The sequence below is a fragment of the Arachis stenosperma genome, chromosome 9 (genome assembly GCF_014773155.1).
Source record: "Arachis stenosperma cultivar V10309 chromosome 9, arast.V10309.gnm1.PFL2, whole genome shotgun sequence".
NCBI classification, from domain to species: domain Eukaryota; kingdom Viridiplantae; phylum Streptophyta; class Magnoliopsida; order Fabales; family Fabaceae; genus Arachis; species Arachis stenosperma.
Genome location: NC_080385.1, coordinates 85,051,578 through 85,070,464, shown reverse-complemented (window position 1 = coordinate 85,070,464; position 18,887 = coordinate 85,051,578). Strand labels below are relative to the sequence as shown.

General features: G+C 39.4%; 1 non-coding gene across 1 annotated transcript; it reads right to left on the bottom strand.

The window, feature by feature from the left end:
- Positions 1–7,297: 7,297 nt before the first annotated feature.
- On the bottom strand, positions 7,298–7,404 carry LOC130952142 (small nucleolar RNA R71). Its single transcript, XR_009074323.1, has one exon. It is a non-coding gene; the product is annotated as a small nucleolar RNA R71 (small nucleolar RNA).
- Positions 7,405–18,887: the final 11,483 nt, after the last annotated feature.

The following is an 18,887-nucleotide window of genomic DNA, read 5'->3' as shown; positions in this document are numbered from 1 at the left end:
TCATTTTGCTGATACCAACGTTGGTGCAAAAGTTAGGGATCTAACTTTTGCTCCAACGTTGGCCTCCTTATGTGCACTTATGGCGCCAACGTTAGCCCAAAAGTTAGAGGCTAACGTTGGCGCAAACTTTTGCTCCCCCTATGTGTTTTTCATGCACCAACGTTAGCCCAAAAGTTAGGGGCTAACGTTGGCACAAACTTTTGGTGGCCAGAGGGTGTTTTTCATGTGCCAACATTAGCCAAAAAGTTAGGGGCTAACGTTGGCGCAAACTTTTTGTCCTCTCTTCCTCCTAGCCATTCCTTCTTGCTTCAACCTTTCTCCAAGCTTTCTTCACCTATCATTAATCAACCAAACACATCAAAGCTATGCTCAAAATCATGAGATATTCATTCTTTCATAATATGTGACAATTATAGCATAAAACCTCATGAAATTGCATTAATTCATCTATGGTTGATTAAATCAAAAGAAACATGAAAATCTACCCAATTTGGCTTGCTTAGAGCTCAAGAAAGTACATAATTCAATTGAAAACAAAAGAAAAAGGCTAGTGAAACTAGGCTAAGATGACCTGTCATCACAGGTCTTCCAAGGATGATGCAATCATCCTCTTCCTTCCTAGTGTCTAAGATTATGAAATCAGCAGGGATGTAAAGGCCTTCAACCTTTACTAACACGTCCTCCACTATTCCATAAGCTTGTCTTAATGACTTGTCTGCCAATTGTAATAAGAACAAGGCAGGTTGTACCTCAATGATCCCCAGCTTCTCCATTACAGAGAGTGGCATAAGATTTATCCCTGACCCCAGATCACATAGAGCTTTTTCAAAGGTCATGGTGCCTATGGTACAAGGTATTAAGAACTTGCCAAGATCTTGTTTCTTTTGAGGTAAAATTTGCTGAATCCAGGTATCTAGTTCACTAATGAGCAAGGGAGGTTTACTTTCCCAAGTCTCATTACCAAACAACTTGGCATTCAGCTTCATGATAGCTTCTAAATATTGAGCAACTTGCTCTCCAGTCACATCTCCATCCTCTTCAGAGGAAGAATAGTCTTCAGAGCTCATGAATGGTAGAAGAAGATTTAATGGAATCTCTATGGTCTTTATATGAGCCTCAGATTCCTTTGGATCCTTAATAGGAAACTCCTTCTTGCTTGAAGGAAGTCCCAGGAGGTCTTCCTCACTAGGATTTTCGTCCTCCTCCTCCCTTGTGCATTCGGCCATATTGATTACATCAATGGCCTTGCACTCTCCTTTTGGATTCTCTTCTGTATTGCTTGGGAGAATACTGGGAGGAATTTCAATGACTTTCTTACTCAGCTGGCCCACTTGTGCCTCCAGATTTCTAATGGAGGATCTTGTTTCACTCATGAAACTGAAAGTGGCCTTTGATAGATCAGAGACTAGATTGGCTAAATTAGAGGTATTTTGTTCAGAATTCTCTATCTGTTGCTGAGAAGATGATGGAAAAGGCTTGCCATTGCTCAGTCTATTGCGTCCACCATTGTTAAAGCCTTGTTGAGGCTTTTGTTGATCCTTCCATGAGAAATTTGGATGATTTCTCCATGATGGATTATAGGTGTTTCCATAAGGTTCACCCATGTAATTGACCTCTGCCATGGCAGGGTTCTCAGGATCATAAGCTTCTTCAGAAGCTGCCTCTTTAGTGCTGTTGGATGCATGTTGCCATCCATTCAGATTTTGAGAGATCATGTTGACCTGTTGAGTCAACACTTTGTTCTGAGCCAATATGGCATTCAGAGCATCAATTTTAAGAACTCCTTTCTTCTGAGGTATCCCATTATTCACGGAATTCCTCTCAGAAGTGTACATGAATTGGTTGTTTGCAACCATGTCAATGAGTTCTTGAGCCTCTTCAGGCGTTTTCTTTAGGTGAATAGATCCACCTGCAGAATGGTCCAATGACATTTTCAAAAATTCAGATAGACCATAATAGAATATATCTAATATGGTCCATTCTAAAAACATGTCAGATGGACATCTTTTGGTCAGCTGCTTGTATCTTTTCCAAGCTTTATAGAGGGATTCACCCTCTTTTTGTTTGAAGGTTTGAACATCCACTCTCAGCTTGCTCAGCTTTTGAGGAGGAAAGAATTTATCCAAGAAGGCAGTGACCAGCTTATCCCAGGAATCCAGGCTATCCTTAGGTTGTGAATCCAACCATATTCTAGCTCTGTCTCTTACAGAAAAAGGGAAAAGCATGAGTCTGTAGACTTCAGGATCAACTCCATTCGTCTTTACAGTCTCACAGATCTGCAAGAACTCAGTTAAAAACTGATAAGGATCTTCAGATGGAAGTCCATAAAACTTACAGTTTTGTTGCATTAAGGCAACTAGCTGAGGTTTCAGCTCAAAGTTGTTGGCTCCAATGGCAGGAATGGAGATGCTTCTTCCATCAAACTTGGACGTTGGCTTTGTGAAGTCACCAAGCATTCTCCTTGCATTATTATTATTTTCGGCTGCCATCTCCTTCTCTTGTTCGAAAATTTCTGAAAGGTTGTTTCTGGATTGTTGTAATTTAATTTCTCTTAGTTTCCTTTTCAGAGTCCTTTCAGGTTCAGGATCAATTTCAACAAGAGTGCCTTTTTCCCTATTCCTGCTCATATGAAAGATAAGAAAACAAGAAAAAGAAGAGGAATCCTCTATGTCACAGTATAGAGATTCCTTTATGTTAGTAGAAGAAGAAAGGGGAGAAGAATGTAGAAGAGTGGGTTCGGATATTTAGATGGAGAGAGGTGAAGAGAAGTGTTAGTAATTAAATAATTAAATAGAATAAGAAAAGAGAGGGAGAATTTCGAAAATAATTTTTTTTTAAAAAAAGGGTTAGTGATTTTCGAAAATTAGAGATAAAATGTAATTAAAATTAAAACATGAAACAATTAGTTAATTAAAAAGAATTTTTGGAAAAGGGGTGAGATATTTTCGAAAATTAGAGAGGAAGAAGTAGTTAGGTGGTTTTGAAAAAGATAAGAAACAAACAAAAAGTCAAATAGTTAGTTGAAAAAGATAATAAAGTCAAATTTGAAAAGATAAGAAGATAAGAAGTTAGATAAGATATTTTGAAATCAAATTTTGAAAAAGATAAAATTTTTGAAAAAGATAAGATAAATAGATAAGATAAAAAGATATGGTTGAAAAAGATTTTAATTTTAAAATTAAAATTAATTACTTAACTAACAAGAAACTACAAGATAAGATTCTAGAACTTAAAGATTGAACCTTTCTTAACAAGAAAGTAACAAACTTCAAATTTTTGAATCAATCACATTAATTGTTAGTGTAATTTCGAAAATATGATATAAAGATAAGAAAAAGATTTTGAAAATAATTTGAAAAATATTTTTTGAAATTTTCGAAAAATAGAAAAAATTGAAAAGGATATAATTTTTGAAAAAGATTTTGAAAAGATAAGATTTTTAAAATTGAAAATTTGACTTGACTTGTAAGAAACAACTAATTTTGAAAATTTTTGGCTAAGTCAACTCAAATTTTCGAAAATTATGAGAAAAATAAGGAAAAGATATTTTTTTATTTTTGAATTTTTAATTATGAGAGAGAAAAACACAAACATGACCCAAAACATGAAAATTTTGGATCAAAACACAAGATGCATGCAAGAACACTATGAATGTCAAGATGAACACCAAGAACACTTTGAAGATCATGATGAACATCAAGAACATAATTTTGAAAAATTTTTGATGCAAAGAAAACATGCAAGATACCAAACTTAGAAATCTTTAATGCATGGATTCTAACAAACGAAAAATGCACATGAAAAACAACAAACAACACAAACAAGAAAACATCAAGATCAAACAAGAAGACTTACCAAGAACAACTTGAAGATCATGAAGAACACTATGAATGCATGAAATTTTCGAAAAAAAATAATGCATAAATTTTAAAAACATGCAATTGACACCAAACTTAAAATTTGACTCAAGACTCAAACAAGAAACACAAAATATTTTTGGTTTTTATGATTTATTAATTTTTTTGAATTTTTATTAATTTTTTTTTCGAAAATATTTTTGAACAAAAACAAAAAAGAAAAGAAAAATTTTGAAAAAGTTTTTGAAAAGAAAATTACCTAATCTGAGCAACAAGATGAACCTTCAGTTGTCCAAACTCGAACAATCCCCGGCAACGGCGCCAAAAACTTGGTGGACGAAATTGTGATCACATCAATGTAGTATTCTTTGTTGTTGTATAGAATCATTATTATGGCACCTATGTGTGGACACAACTCCGTTCAACTAACCAGCAAGTGTACTGGGTCGTCCAAGTAATACCTTACGTGAGTAAGGGTCGATCCCACAGAGATTGTTGGTATGAAGCAAGCTATGGTCACCTCGTAAATCTTAGTTAGGCAGATTCAATGGTTATGGGTTTCGAAAATCAATAATAAATAGAAAATAAAAAGGGATAGAAATACTTATGTAAATCAATAGTGGGAATTTCAGATAGGCGTGTGGAGATGCTAGAATCCTTTCGAATCTCTACTTTCTTATTGCTTTCATCCAATCCTTCTTACTCCTTTCCATGGCAAGCTGTATGTAGGGCATCACCATCATCAATGGCTACTTTTAATCCTCTCGGGAAAATGGTCCTATGCGCTGTCACTGCACGGCTAATCGTCTGGAGGCATCACCCTTGTTGATAGCTACATCCCATCCTCTCAGTAAAAATGGTCCAAATGCTCTGTCACAGCACGGCTAATCATCTGTCGGTTCTCAATCAGGTTGGAGTAGAATCCCTTGATTCTTTTGCGTCTGTCATCACGCCCAGCCTTCAGGAGTTTGAAGCTCGTCACAGTCATTCAATACCGGAATCCTACTCGGAATACCACAGACAAGGTTAGACTTTCCGGATTCCCAGGATCCTACTCGGAATACCACAGACAAGGTTAGACTTTCCGGATCCCCATGAATGCCGCCATCTATCTAGCTTATACCATGAAAATTCTATTGAGGAATCTAAGAGATATGCGTCCGGCCTAAGGTAGAACGGAAGTGGTTGTCAGTCACGCACGTTCATAGGTGAGAATGATGATGAGTGTCACGGATCATCACATTCATCAAAGTGTTGTGCAACGTATATCTTGGAATAAGAATAAAAGAGAATTGAATAGAAAGTAATAATAATTGTATTGAAACTTGAGGTACAGCAGAGCTCCACACCCTTAATCTATGGTGTGCAGAAACTCCACCGTTGAAAATACATAAGTGAAAGCTTCAGGCATGGCCGAATGGCCAGCCCCCTGAATGATCAAAGGACCAAATAATCAAAGGCTAAACAGTCAAAAGATTAAACTGTCAAAAGATAAGACGTCTAATACAATAGTAACTTATCCTATTTATACTAGACTAGCTACTAGGGTTTACATGAGTAAGTAATTGATGCATAAATCCACTTCCGGGGCCCACTTGGTGTATGTTTGGGCTGAGCTTGATCTATCCACTAGCTGAAGCTTCTCTTGGAGTTGAACTCCAAGTTATAACGTGTTTTGGGCGTTCAACTCCGGATCATGACGTGTTTCTGGCGTTTAACTCCAAACAGCAGTATGTACTTGGCGTTCAACGCCAAGTTACGTCGTCAAATTCCGAATAAAGTATGGACTATCATATATTGCTGGAAAGCTCTGGATGTCTTCTTTCCAACGCCGTTGAGAGCGCGCCATTTGGAGTTCTGTAGCTCCAGAAAATCCATTTCGAGTGTAGGGAGGTCAGATTCCAACAGCATCAGTAGTCCTTTTGTCATCCTTTTTCAGAGTTTTGCTCAAGTCCCTCAATTTTAGCCAGAAATTACCTGAAATCACAAAAAAACACACAAACTCATAGTAAAGTCCAGAAATGTGAATTTAACATAAAAACTAATGAAAACATCCCTAAAAGTAGCTTGAACTTACTAAAAACTTCCTAAAAACAATGCCAAAAAGCGTATAAATTATCCGCTCATCAATTACCAAGGAATTGGAATCTAATCACCTAAGATTGCCAAGGAGATCAATAGATGCATTGATTGAGGAAGAGATGAAAATGAACTTGATCTGGAGAATACAACATCTCCTGAGCCCAATGAATTCCCCATTTCTGATCTTACCCATTCTCTTTTTTTTCTGTCATTTATTTTCATGCTCATTACCCCAAATCCCCATTTAAAATTCTGCACTTTATTTTCTACTATTTACTTTTCCGTCATTTAATTTTCTGCAATTCTCAAACTACACTCTGTTTAGCTCAACTAGCATACTCTTCCAACTAAAGTTGCTTGACCAATCAATCCCTGTGGGATTCGACCTCACTCTATTGTGAGTTTTTACTTGATGACAAATTCAGTATACTTGCCGAAGGAAAATTTGTTGAGAGACAAGTTTTCGTGCATCAAGTTTATGGTGCCGTTGCCGGGGATTGATTTTGTCTCAACAATGATTAAGTTGGAAGCTCACTAAATTGAGCATTTTTCCTTTGTTTGTTTACTTTATTCAGTCATTTATTTTCACTTTGTTTAACTTCTTCCTCATCCTCTATACCCTCTCTGTTTTTCTTTCTTTCTTTTTTATTATCTACAATTCTTCTCACTAACCCGCTAACTGTTTGATAATTTGCATCACTCACACTAACAATCACTCTAACAAGAATAACCTCTTCATTTTATCTCTTGCTGTGTGTTTTGTTAGTTGTATGACAGGGAAAAGAGGGGGAACCTCAACTTCCTTCGATTCAGAACTTGAGAGAACCCTTTGGAGATTAAGGAGGGAAGCAAGAGGGAAACGAGTTGTTGGTGCTGAGGAAGAGGAAGAGTACTTTGAACACAACATGGAACAGAACTTGAAAAACAATCATGAAGAAGAAGCTCACAACCATGCTAGAGAAGGCCCTGCAAATCATGCTGGGCAAGAAAGGAGAGTTCTAGGCTCCTACATCAATCCAAATCCAGGAAATTGTGGAAGTAGCATCTAGAAGCCCACCATACATGCCAACAACTTTGAACTAAAACCCCAGCTCATCACCCTTGTTCAGAACAACTGCTCATTTGGAGGAAGTGCTCAAAAAGACCCCAATCAACATCTAACCACCTACCTGAGAATTTATGACACTGTGAAGTCTAATGGAGTCCACCCGGATGTCTATAGGCTGCTATTGTTCCCTTTTTCACTCAGGGACAAGGCATCCAAGTGGCTCAAATCCTTTCCAAAGGAGAGCTTGACAAATTGGGAAGATGTGGTGAACAAATTTTTGGCAAGATTTTATCCTCCTCAAAGAATTAACAGGCTGAGAGCTGAGGTGCAGACTTTCAGGCAACAAGATGGTGAGACTCTCTATGAGGCATGGGAGTGGTTCAAGGACTTAACAAGAAGATGCCCACCAGATATGTTCAATGAATGGGTTCAACTTCACATTTTCTGTGAAGGCCTTTCCTATGAGTCAAAGAAGGATGTAGATCATTCATCAGGGGGCTCTCTAAACAAGAAGAAAACCATTGAAGAAGCCATAGATGTCATTGAAACAATAGCTGAGAATGACTACTTCTATGCCTCTGAAAGAAGTAACACTCGAGGAGTAATGGAGTTGAACCACATGGATGCATTGCTAGCTCAAAATAAGATGATCACCAAGCAGCTAGCAGATCTCACCAAGAAGGTGGAGGAAAACCAAGTTGCAGCACTCATTACTTCATCACCAACTCAAGAAGGAGTGAATATAGGAGAAGAAGGTGACTGGGAACAAGTTAACTATGTTGGAAACTCACCTAAACAAATCCATGACCCATACTCCAAAACCTACAACTCTAGATGGAAAAATTACCCCAACTTTGGTTGGGGAAATCAATAAGACCAAGGTCAAAACCAGAGACGCCACAACCTCAACTCCAACAACAATGCAACTCACCAACATACCTCACAGAGATCCTATCAACAACCACCTAACCACCCTTCTCAACCACCTAATCTCAACCCACCATCACTAACAGAGGATAGACTTTCAAAAATTGAGACTCTACTTGAAGATATATGTAGAGAAGTCCAAGTTAACAAGGTGTTTAAGGAAGAAGTGCGAGCCAATATCAAAAACCAAGGAGAAAACATCAAGAGACTGGAGTCCTAAGTAGGGTATCTATCTCAACAAATTCCCAAACCCACTGATGGATTTCCCAGTGATACTGAGAAGAACCCAAGAGGAGAAACAAAGAAAGTAAGGTGGGAAGAATGTAAGATGATCACCACAAGTGATGAGAGGAGTATGAATGAAGTAGAACACCTCCAAGAAAATCAAAAGGGAAATCAGGAAGAAAGGAGCCATGCACCTCAACCCACACTCAAGGAAGAGCTGAAGAAGAAGGAGACACTTAACCCATATGCACCCTTCCCCCAAAGGCTTAAAGGTGGTGTAGCAGGGAGAATGTATTCAAGATTCCTCGACATGTTTGCATCTCTTGATGTAAATATACCATTTATTAAAGCCCTCCAGCAATTACCTTCCTACATAAAGTATATAAAGGAGCTGTTAGCCAGAAAGAGTTCATTGAAAGGTGGACAAACAATAAAGATGAATATGGATTGCAGTGCTCTCATTCAACCAGGGCCACCCACAAAAAGGAAGGATCCAGGGAGTTTCCATATTCCCTGTGCTATAGGAGAAACAATGATTGATAAAGGACTCTGTGACCTGGGAGCGAGCATCAACTTAATGCCTCTATCCCTCATGAAAAAGCTTCAAATCAATGAGCTAACACCCACAGATGTAATCATTAAGTTGGCTGACAAAACTCAAAAATAGGCAATAGGAGTGGTTGAGAATGTGCTAGTGAAGGTTGGGAACTACTTCCTCCCCACAGACTTTGTTGTCCTGGAAATGGCTGAGAACCCTGATGTGGGTGAAAATTGGTGAATTAAAAATTATTAAAATGGTTGTGTTGTAAGTATAGTTCTTAACTCACCAAAATCTGCCTATCAATTTAAAATGTGTCACAGAAAATTTAAATTAAAAATTACTAGGAGTATGAATCCCAGGTTGTCTCCCAACGAGTTGCAGAAAGTGTGCTATTTTATTAATCAGAGGTTTTCAAAGAAGTGAATTTTGTAACAGGAAAATTTAAAGTTAATAGAATTGAATAATGTAAATAAAAAGCCTTGACTGGGAGTAGATCAGTTAGAATCTCTAATGTTGCTGGAATTTTCTCAGTGTAATTGATAATTAAAGATTGGTTTGTTTAATTATCCTTTACTAAGTAAGGGAAAGTCAAACAAATTGGAATGCTATGTCTGTTCACAAGTTGCAATTCAATTAATAAAAATGAGTTGCTATTAGTGACTAGAGAGCAATCTAATAATTATCCCAATTACAAATTCTCTTTCAATCCTTCCAACTCAAGAGTTCCTTTCAATCAACTCCCCATCAAGTGAGGGGGACTACTCGCTCATTGTAAATAACAAATCCATAACATATGAAAAGGAATTAAAAGAAGACATGATTATTGGAATGTAAAATGGATTAAAATGAAAGGAATAATTCTCGTATTAAGTAATCATAAAAATATTTAAATGATAAAATTGAACAAAGCAAAGAACATGGAAGAATAAAACCAAGTTAAGAAAACGAACTAGAGTGACGAAGTCTTGATGAGGCAATGACTCTTCTCAATATCCCAATGCCAAAAATAGTAGAAAAATAAAATCCTAAAAGTATCAATTGTTTTTAGAGAAGGAAAACCTAGAGGAGGAGTAAAACTAGATCTAAAAACTCCAAACTGTGTAGAATGAATGTTGTGTTTGTTTCTGCATATTCTCTGGTTCTAGTCTGCTGTTCTGGGCCGAAAACTGGGTCGAAATAGGGTCTAACATTGCCCCCAACGAATTTTGCAGATTATACAGATCGCACATGTCACGCGATCGCGTCACTCATGCGGACGCGTCACTCGCGCTTTTCCATGCCACGCGTTCGCGTCGTCCACGCTACCGCGTCGCTTGAGCTTTTCCAATCCGTGCGGCCGCGCGATCCATGCGGCCGCGTCACTGTGATTTGCTCTCCTTCGCGCGGTCGCGTGAGCCATGCGACCGCGTCACTTCTCGCTGGTTATCTCCTCAAATTCTTGTGTTCCTTCCATTTTTCGCTAGCTTCCTTTCCAATCTCTAACTCATTCATGCCCTGTAAAGTCTGAAACACTCAACACACAGATCACGGCATCGAATGGGATAAAGGAGAATTAAAAGTACATAATTAAAGTCTTTAGGAAGCAGTTTTCAAACATGTAATGAATTCAGGAAGGAAATCTAAATGCATGCTATTTTAATGAATAAGTGGGTAAGGATCACGATAAAACCACACAATTAAACATAATATAAACCAAAAAATAGTGGTTTATCAAACCCCATTTACCCTATCATTCTGGGAAGACCATTCTTAGCCACAGCCAGAGCACTCATAGATGTGGAACAAGGAGAGCTAGTGTTGAGAATACATGATGATCAGCTCACTTTCAATGTTTTCAACCTCTCACAAGAAGCAGATCATGATAACAAAGAGCTGATGGAGGAGCCAAACAAGGAAGCACAAGCACCACACATAAGGACTCCTATGGTTAATAACCAATGTAATCAGAAGGAACAACAGCCAAGTGTAATCCAAAAGGAACCAGACCTACTAGAATCACATGAAATAGACAACAAAACCATTCTCAAAAAGGAAACCACAAGGAACAAGTTGGCATCAACAGACACAAGAAAAAAGGTCCCAAGGGGATGGAAAAAGAAGAAAATCCCTACAAAAGATTTCTCACCATGAGATGAAGTGGTCTCTACATACTTCCCATCTATACCACCTCACCTCCCCACTATTCCATTCCAGCTTCCTCCAGTGTACACCATCAACAAAATCTTGTCCCTAGAGCATATGGAGCTTATCAATAAGGCCAATGGACATAGGTTCATTGCAAGGGGGGAAGATTTCAAGCACTATCAGCCACCTTGACAAGGACCAAACGTCAAGCTAATGACGCTAAAGAAGTGCTTCATGGGAGACAACCCATGTTCTATGCCCTCTTCCTTTAATTTCTAATAGTAATAATAAGGCAAATTTCATGGAGTTTTACATCAATTTTGACGACCAATATAAGACCCCTTTACATGCAGCATATAGTACATGACAAGTTTGGTGTTCAAGGCACAACAAGTGGGCTTGAACACACTTTATGAGGAAAAATTATTCCCCAAACTTGTTGTACCATATGATCACTAACAAGTTTGGTGTACCAACGTTGCATGCATGGGAAATCTAGTGGTTGATTGATTTGCATTCATGGAAAGCATTTAGCCATTTAAAAACAAAAGAAAAAGATTTTTTTAGCTAGCTCACACCTGAAGTTTTCCCACCAAAAATTTCAATTAACCATTTGCATTCCTTTTTTTTTCGTGTATAGGGAATCAAAAAGGACATTGATGGTACTTGATAGGACAATTAAGGAAGGGAGATTCGGCCACTATACCAAGGAAATCTCACACTTGTCTTCAAGGGGAATATCTTTGGAAGTGTTGCCATGCAACATTGGGAGTTGGATAGCTTGGGAGACCGAACCAAGACCCTCATAAAAGAGGTGATCCTTGTGCTCATTCAATACCCAAACCCAACCGTCCACTATCAAACAATACCATCAATCCACACCCTTCAATCATTTGCCATATTCCTATATAAACCTCTTCACACAACCTCTCCGTACACACTTCTTACTCTCTTTCCTCTCCCTTCTTTTTCTCGGATACACACACTTTATCCTCCTCCAAAAAGTTTCATACACTCTCCTAGCCACGTCTAGTGAACCGCAACCACTCATCAACCATCTTGCATGGCATCATCAAGTTCCAAGAGGCGAAAAGGAAAGGAACCCATAGAGCAGCCTCCTTTTGATGAAAAGCGATTTAGAACCTTCTTCCATGCACTACAATTTGGTTGGATGGCTGACAAAGAAATCATATATGAATTAGGCTTTCAAGTCACACGAACTGAGTGCCCAGAAATCAAAGAAAAGGTGGAAAAATGTCGATGGGAGCTCCTCACCGACCCAATTACAAAGGTAAACGCAACTTTGGTGAGAGAGTTTTATGCAAATGCAGTTAGACATGATAAGGCGGATAAATTCTATACAAGTTTCGTAAGAGGAGTCATGGTGGATTTTAGTCCCATGAGCATCATGAGAGTGCTGAAGTTACGAAGCATACTGATGAGCGGATAATTTGTATACTTTTTGGCATTGTTTTTAGTATGTTTTTAGTATCTTTTAGTTAGTTTTTAGTATATTTTTATTAATTTTTAATTAAAATTCACTTTTCTGGACTTTACTATGAGTTTGTGTGTTTTTCTGTGATTTCAGGTATTTTCTGACTGAAATTGGAGGTTCTGAGCAAAAATCTGATCCAGAGACTGAAAAGGACTGCAGATGCTGTTGGATTCTGACCTCCCTGCACTCGAAGTGGATTTTCTGGAGCTACAGAAGCCCAATTGGCGCGCTCTCAACGGTGTTGGAAAGTAGACATCCAGGGCTTTCCAGCAATATATAATAGTCCATACTTTGTCCAAGATTTGATGGCCCAAACCCGCGTTGCAATCCGGCCTCAGAAATTCCAGCGTTAAACGCCGGAACTGGATTAAAAGTTGGAGTTAAACGCCCAAACTGGCACCAAAGCTGGCGTTTAACTCCAGAAAAGGTCTCTACACGAATTTCCTTGATTGCTCAGCCCAAGCACACACCAAGTGGGCCAGGAAGAGGATTTTTCTGTCATTTACTCATTTCTGTAAACCTTAGGAGACTAGTTTACTACATATAGGACCTTTTTACATTGTAATCAGCACCGAATGCTACTCTAAGACATTGTACACGTTTCTTCCACAGTATGAGTCTCTAAACCCCATGGTTGGGGGTGAGGAGCTCTGCTGTGTCTTGATGGATTAATGCAATTACTACTGTTTCCTATTCAATCATGCTTGCTTCCATTCTAAGATAACACTTGTTCTTAATCCGGATGAATGTGATGATCCGTGACAATCATCATCATTCTCAACCATGAACACGTGCCTGACAAGCACCTCTGTTCTATCTTAGATTGAGTAGTTATCTCTTGGATTCTTCGGAGTCTTCGTGGTATAGGCAGGACCTGATGGCAGCATTCAAGAGAATCCGGAAGGTCTAAACCTTGTCTGTGGTATTCTGAGTAGGATTCAATGATTGAATGACTGTGACGTGCTTCAAACCTGTAATCTACTGGGCGTTAGTGACAGACGCAAAAGAGTGATTCTATTCCGGTAGAGGAGGGAACCAAACCGGTGATTGGCGGCACTGTGACAGAGTGCTCTGCATTAGCTTTCACTGCGCGGATGGGAGGTAGCTGCTGACAACAGTGAGACCCTACACGAGCTTGCCATGGAAGGAGACATGCGTGTTTGATGAAGAAGACAGTAGGAAAGCAGAGATTCGGAAGATGGAGCATCTCCAAACCTCAACCCATTCTCCATTACTGCAGTACAAGTAACTATTACATGTTCTTTTGCTTCTTACAATCAATCCTGATACTTTCTAATCTCCTAACTAAGATTTACAAGATAACCATAGCTTGCTTCAAGCCGACAATCTCCGTGGGATCGACCCTTGCTCACGCAAGGTATTACTTGGACGACCCAGTGCACTTGCTGGTTAGTTGTGCGGGATTGCAAAAGTGTTATTGCAATTTCGTGCACCAAGTTTTTGGCGCCGTTGCCGGGGATTGTTCGAGTTTGGACAACTAACGGTTCATTTTGTTGCTTAGATTAGGACTGTTTTCTTTTTGGTGGTTTAGAGTCTTTTAGTTGAGTCTAGTTCATATTCTAAGTTTGGTGTCAATTGCATGCTTTTTGTTTTTCTTTTAAATTTTTGAAATTTTCTTGTTCTTAGTCCCTTTTTGATTCTTAAAAGTTCTAAGTTTGGTGTCCTCTTTGTGTTTTTCTCTTTAAAATTTTCGAAAATATTAGTGTTTGATTTTCTAAAATTTTAAGTTTGGTGTCTTTTTGTGTTTTTCTCTTTCCTCTTTTTAAAAATCAAATCTTTTTCATAAAAATTTTCAATCATATCTTCTTAATTGCTGTCTTCAAAATCTTTTTCTTTACTAATTGATTCAGTTCTCAACTTGCTCTGATCTTATTTTATTTTTTATTTTCGAAATTTTATTTTATTTCCCTTTTAATTTTCGAAATTTTTATTTTAAATTTCTTTTTATTTTAATTTTTTTTTTTCGGTTATTTCAAAATAAAAATAAAAATAAACAAAATTCATCTCTTTGCAATTATTCTCATTTCCCTTTTGTCTATTATGGACTCAAGTGGAATTAACCAGTCCAAAAGGACTCTGGGGTCCTATGCCAACCCCAGTACAGCTGCATGTGGGAGTAGCATCTGTATACCTCCCATCAAAGCAAGCAGCTTTGAGCTAAACCCTCAACTCATTATCATAGTGCAGCAAAATTGCCAGTATTCCGGTCTTCCAGAGGAAGAACCTACTGAGTTTCTGGCACAGTTCTTACAAATTGCTGACACAATACATGATAAAGAGGTAGATCAGGATGTCTACAGACTGTTACTGTTTCCATTTGCTGTAAAAGATCAAGCAAAAAGGTGGTTAAATAACCAACCTACAGCAAGCATAAAGACATGGAAACAGTTATCAGAAAAATTCCTGAATCATTTTTACCCTCCAAAAAGGATGACACAGCTAAGGCTGGACATCCAAGGCTTTAAACAAGAGGATAATGAATCTCTTTATGATGCCTGGGAGAGGTATAGAGGTATGCTAAGAAAATGTCCCTCTGAAATGTTTTCAGAGTGGGTACAGTTAGACATTTTCTACTATGGGCTTACAGAAAAAGCTCAGATGTCTTTAGACCACTCAGCTGGTGGATCTATACACATGAGAAAGACAATTGAAGAAGCTCAAGAGCTTATAGACACTGTTGCTAGAAACCAATACTTGTATTCTAGCAATGAGTTTGTTCCAAAGGAGGAGGCCATGGCATTAGTCACTGATCCTAATCCTCAGGAACAGATGAATGAGCTCAATCAACAATTGCTCCTGATGACAGAACAGTTAGCAGAATTTAAAGAAATGCTCCATGATACTAAGGTTGCTAACAAGAGCATAGAACTGCAGTTGAATCAAGCAAAACAGCAAATATCTAAACAAATAACAGAAGAATGTCAAGCAGTTCAACTGAGGAGTGGGAAAACACTGAAAGCCACTGCTCAAAAGAGCAAGAAGTCAATTAAGGAACAGTTGACAGAGGATGACCAAGCCACTGTTCAAAATCCCTCTGAGGACATTGAGAGCCCAGAGAGGAATATTGGCGTTCAAACGCCAGAAAGGGAAGGGAACTTGGCGTTAAACGCCCATTCCTTGCCCAGTTCTGGCGTTCAAACGCCAGAAAAGGGGGAAAAGCTGGCGTTTAACGCCCAAATTCCTCCCAATCCTGGCGTTCAAACGCCCAAGGAGAATCAGGCACCTGAGGGTCCTGATGATTACTCCCCTAACAAGGCTTCTTCAACCATTTCTGTAAGGAATAAACCTGCAGCATCTAAGGTTGAAGAATATCAAGCCAAGATGCCTTATCCTCAGAAACTCCGCAAAGCGGAACAGGATAAGCAATTTGCCCGCTTTGCAGACTATTTAAGGACTCTTGAAATAAAGATTCCTTTTGCAGAGGCACTTGAGCAAATACCTTCTTATGCTAAGTTCATGAAAGAGATCTTAAGTCATAAGAAGGATTGGAGAGAAACTGAAAAAGTGTTTCTCACTGAAGAATGCAGTGCAGTCATTCTAAAAAGCTTACCAGAAAAGCTTCAAGATCCTGGAAGCTTTCTGATACCATGCACATTGGAAGGCACTTACACCAGGGTGGCCTTATGTGATCTTGGAGCAAGTATTAATTTAATACCTGCATCCACTATCAGAAAGCTTGGGTTGATTGGAGAAGTCAAACCAACCAGGATATGCCTCCAACTTGCTGATGGTTCCATTAAACACCCATCAGGCATAATAGAGGACATGATTGTCAAGGTTGGACCATTTGCCTTTCCAACTGACTTTGTGGTGCTGGAAATGGAGGAGCATAAAAATGCAACTCTCATTCTAGGAAGACCTTTCCTAGCAACTGGACGAACTCTCATTGATGTACAAAAGGGAGAAGTAACCTTGAGAGTCAATGAGGATGAGTTCAAGTTGAATGCTGTAAAAGCAATGCAGCATCCAGACACCCCAGAGGACTGCATGGGCGCTGACATTATTGACTCTCTGGTAGAAGAGATCAATATGGCTGAAAGCCTAGAATCAGAGCTTGAGGACATCTTCAAAGATGCTCAAACTGATCAGGAAGCGCCAGAGGAGGCAATGGAATTTTCGAAAATTCCTCAGGAGGAAGATAAGCCTCCTAAGCCTGAACTCAAACCATTACCATCATCCCTGAAATATGCATTTCTGGGAGAGGGTGACACTTTTCCAGTGATTATAAGCTCTGCCTTAAATTCACAGGAAGAGGAAGCACTAATTAAAGTGCTAAGGACACACAAGACAGCTCTTGGGTGGTCCATAAGTGATCTTAAGGGCATTAGCCCAGCCAGATGCATGCACAAGATCCTATTGGAGGATAATGCCAAACCAGTGGTTCAACCACAAAGGAGGCTAAATCCTGCCATGAAGGAGGTGGTGCAGAAAGAGGTCACTAAATTACTAGAGGCTGGGATTATTTATCCTATCTCTGATAGCCCCTGGGTGAGCCCTGTCCAAGTTGTTCCCAAAAAGGGAGGCATGACAGTGGTTCATAATGAAAAAATGAACTGGTTCCTACAAGGACAGTCACAGGGTGGCGCATGTGTATTGACTACAGAAGACTCAATACAGCCACCAGAAAGGATCATTTTCCTTTACCATTCATAGACCAAATGCTAGAAAGACTAGCTGGTCATGATTACTACTGCTTTTTGGATGGCTATTCAGGCTACAACCAAATTGCAGTAGACCCTCAGGACCAAGAGAAAACAGCATTCACCTGCCCTTCAGGCGTGTTTGCCTACAGGAGAATGCCTTTTGGTCTGTGCAATGCACCTGCAACCTTTCAGAGGTGCATGCTCTCTATCTTCTCAGATATGGTAGAGAAATTTCTGGAAGTCTTCATGGATGACTTTTCAGTATATGGAGACTCATTTAGCTCCTGTCTTAACCACTTATCACTTGTCCTGAAAAGATGCCAAGAGACTAACCTGGTTTTAAACTGGGAGAAATGTCACTTTATGGTGACTGAAGGAATTGTCCTTGGGCACAAAATTTCAAGCAGGGGAATAGAGGTGGATAAGGCAAAGGTAGAGGTAATTGAAAAATTACCACCACCTGCCAATGTTAAGGCAATCAGAAGCTTTCTGGGGCATGCAGGATTCTACAGAAGGTTTATTAAGGATTTTTCGAAAATTGCTAAACCTCTGAGTAACCTGTTAGCTGCTGACACACCATTTGTGTTTGATACACAGTGTCTGCAGGCATTTGAGACCCTGAAAGCTAAGTTGGTCACAGCACCAGTAATCTCTGCACCAGATTGGGCATTACCATTTGAACTAATGTGTGATGCCAGTGATCATGCCATTGGTGCAGTGTTGGGGCAGAGGCATAATAAACTTCTGCATGTCATTTATTATGCTAGTCGTGTTCTAAATGATGCACAGAAGAACTACACAACCACAGAAAAAGAATTACTTGCAGTGGTCTATGCCATTGACAAGTTTAGATCCTACTTAGTGGGGTCAAAGGTGATTGTGTACACTGACCATGCTGCTCTTAAATACTTACTCACAAAGCAGGATTCAAAACCCAGGCTTATCAGATGGGTGTTGCTTCTGCAAGAGTTTGATATAGAAATAAGAGACAGAAAAGGGACAGAGAATCAGGTAGTTGATCATCTGTCCAGAATAGAGCCAGTAGTTGGGGCGTCCCTCCCTTCTACTGAGATCTCTGAGACTTTCCCAGATGAGCAACTCTTTGCCATTCAGGAAGCTCCATGGTTTGCAGATATTGCAAACTATAAAGCTGTGAGGTTCATACCCAAAGAGTACAGTCATGTGCAGAGAAAGAAACTAATTTCAGATGCCAAGTACTACCTTTGGGATGAACCATATCTCTTTAAGAGATGTGCTGACGGAGTGATCCGCAGGTGTGTACCCAGAGAAGAAGCACGAAAGATCCTATGGCACTGCCATGGATCACAGTATGGAGGACATTTTGGAAGTGAGCGAACAGCCACTAAAGTTCTCCAGTGCGGCTTCTACTGGCCTACTCTCTATAAAGATTCCCGAGAGTTTGTGCGTAACTGTGACAGTTGCCAAAGAGCTGGTAACCTGCCTCACGGATATGCCATGCCTCAACAAGGGATATTAGAGATAGAGCTGTTTGATGTATGGGGAATTGACTTCATGGGGCCATTCCCACCATCATACTCAAACACTTACATTCTGGTGGCAGTGGACTATGTATCCAAGTGGGTAGAAGCAATTGCTACACCCACTAATGATACCAAGACTGTGCTGAAATTCCTCCAGAAAAACATTTTCAGCAGGTTTGGCGTCCCCAGAGTGCTAATCAGTGATGGAGGCACTCATTTCATCAATAAACAGCTATACTCTGCTATGGTTAGATATGGAATCAGCCATAAAGTGGCAACTCCATATCATCCACAGACAAATGGGCAAGCTGAGGTCTCTAACAGAGAACTAAAAAGAATCCTAGAACGGACTGTGATGTCCCGAAGAAAGGATTGGGCAAAGAGCTTGGATGATGCTCTGTGGGCATACAGAACAGCATTCA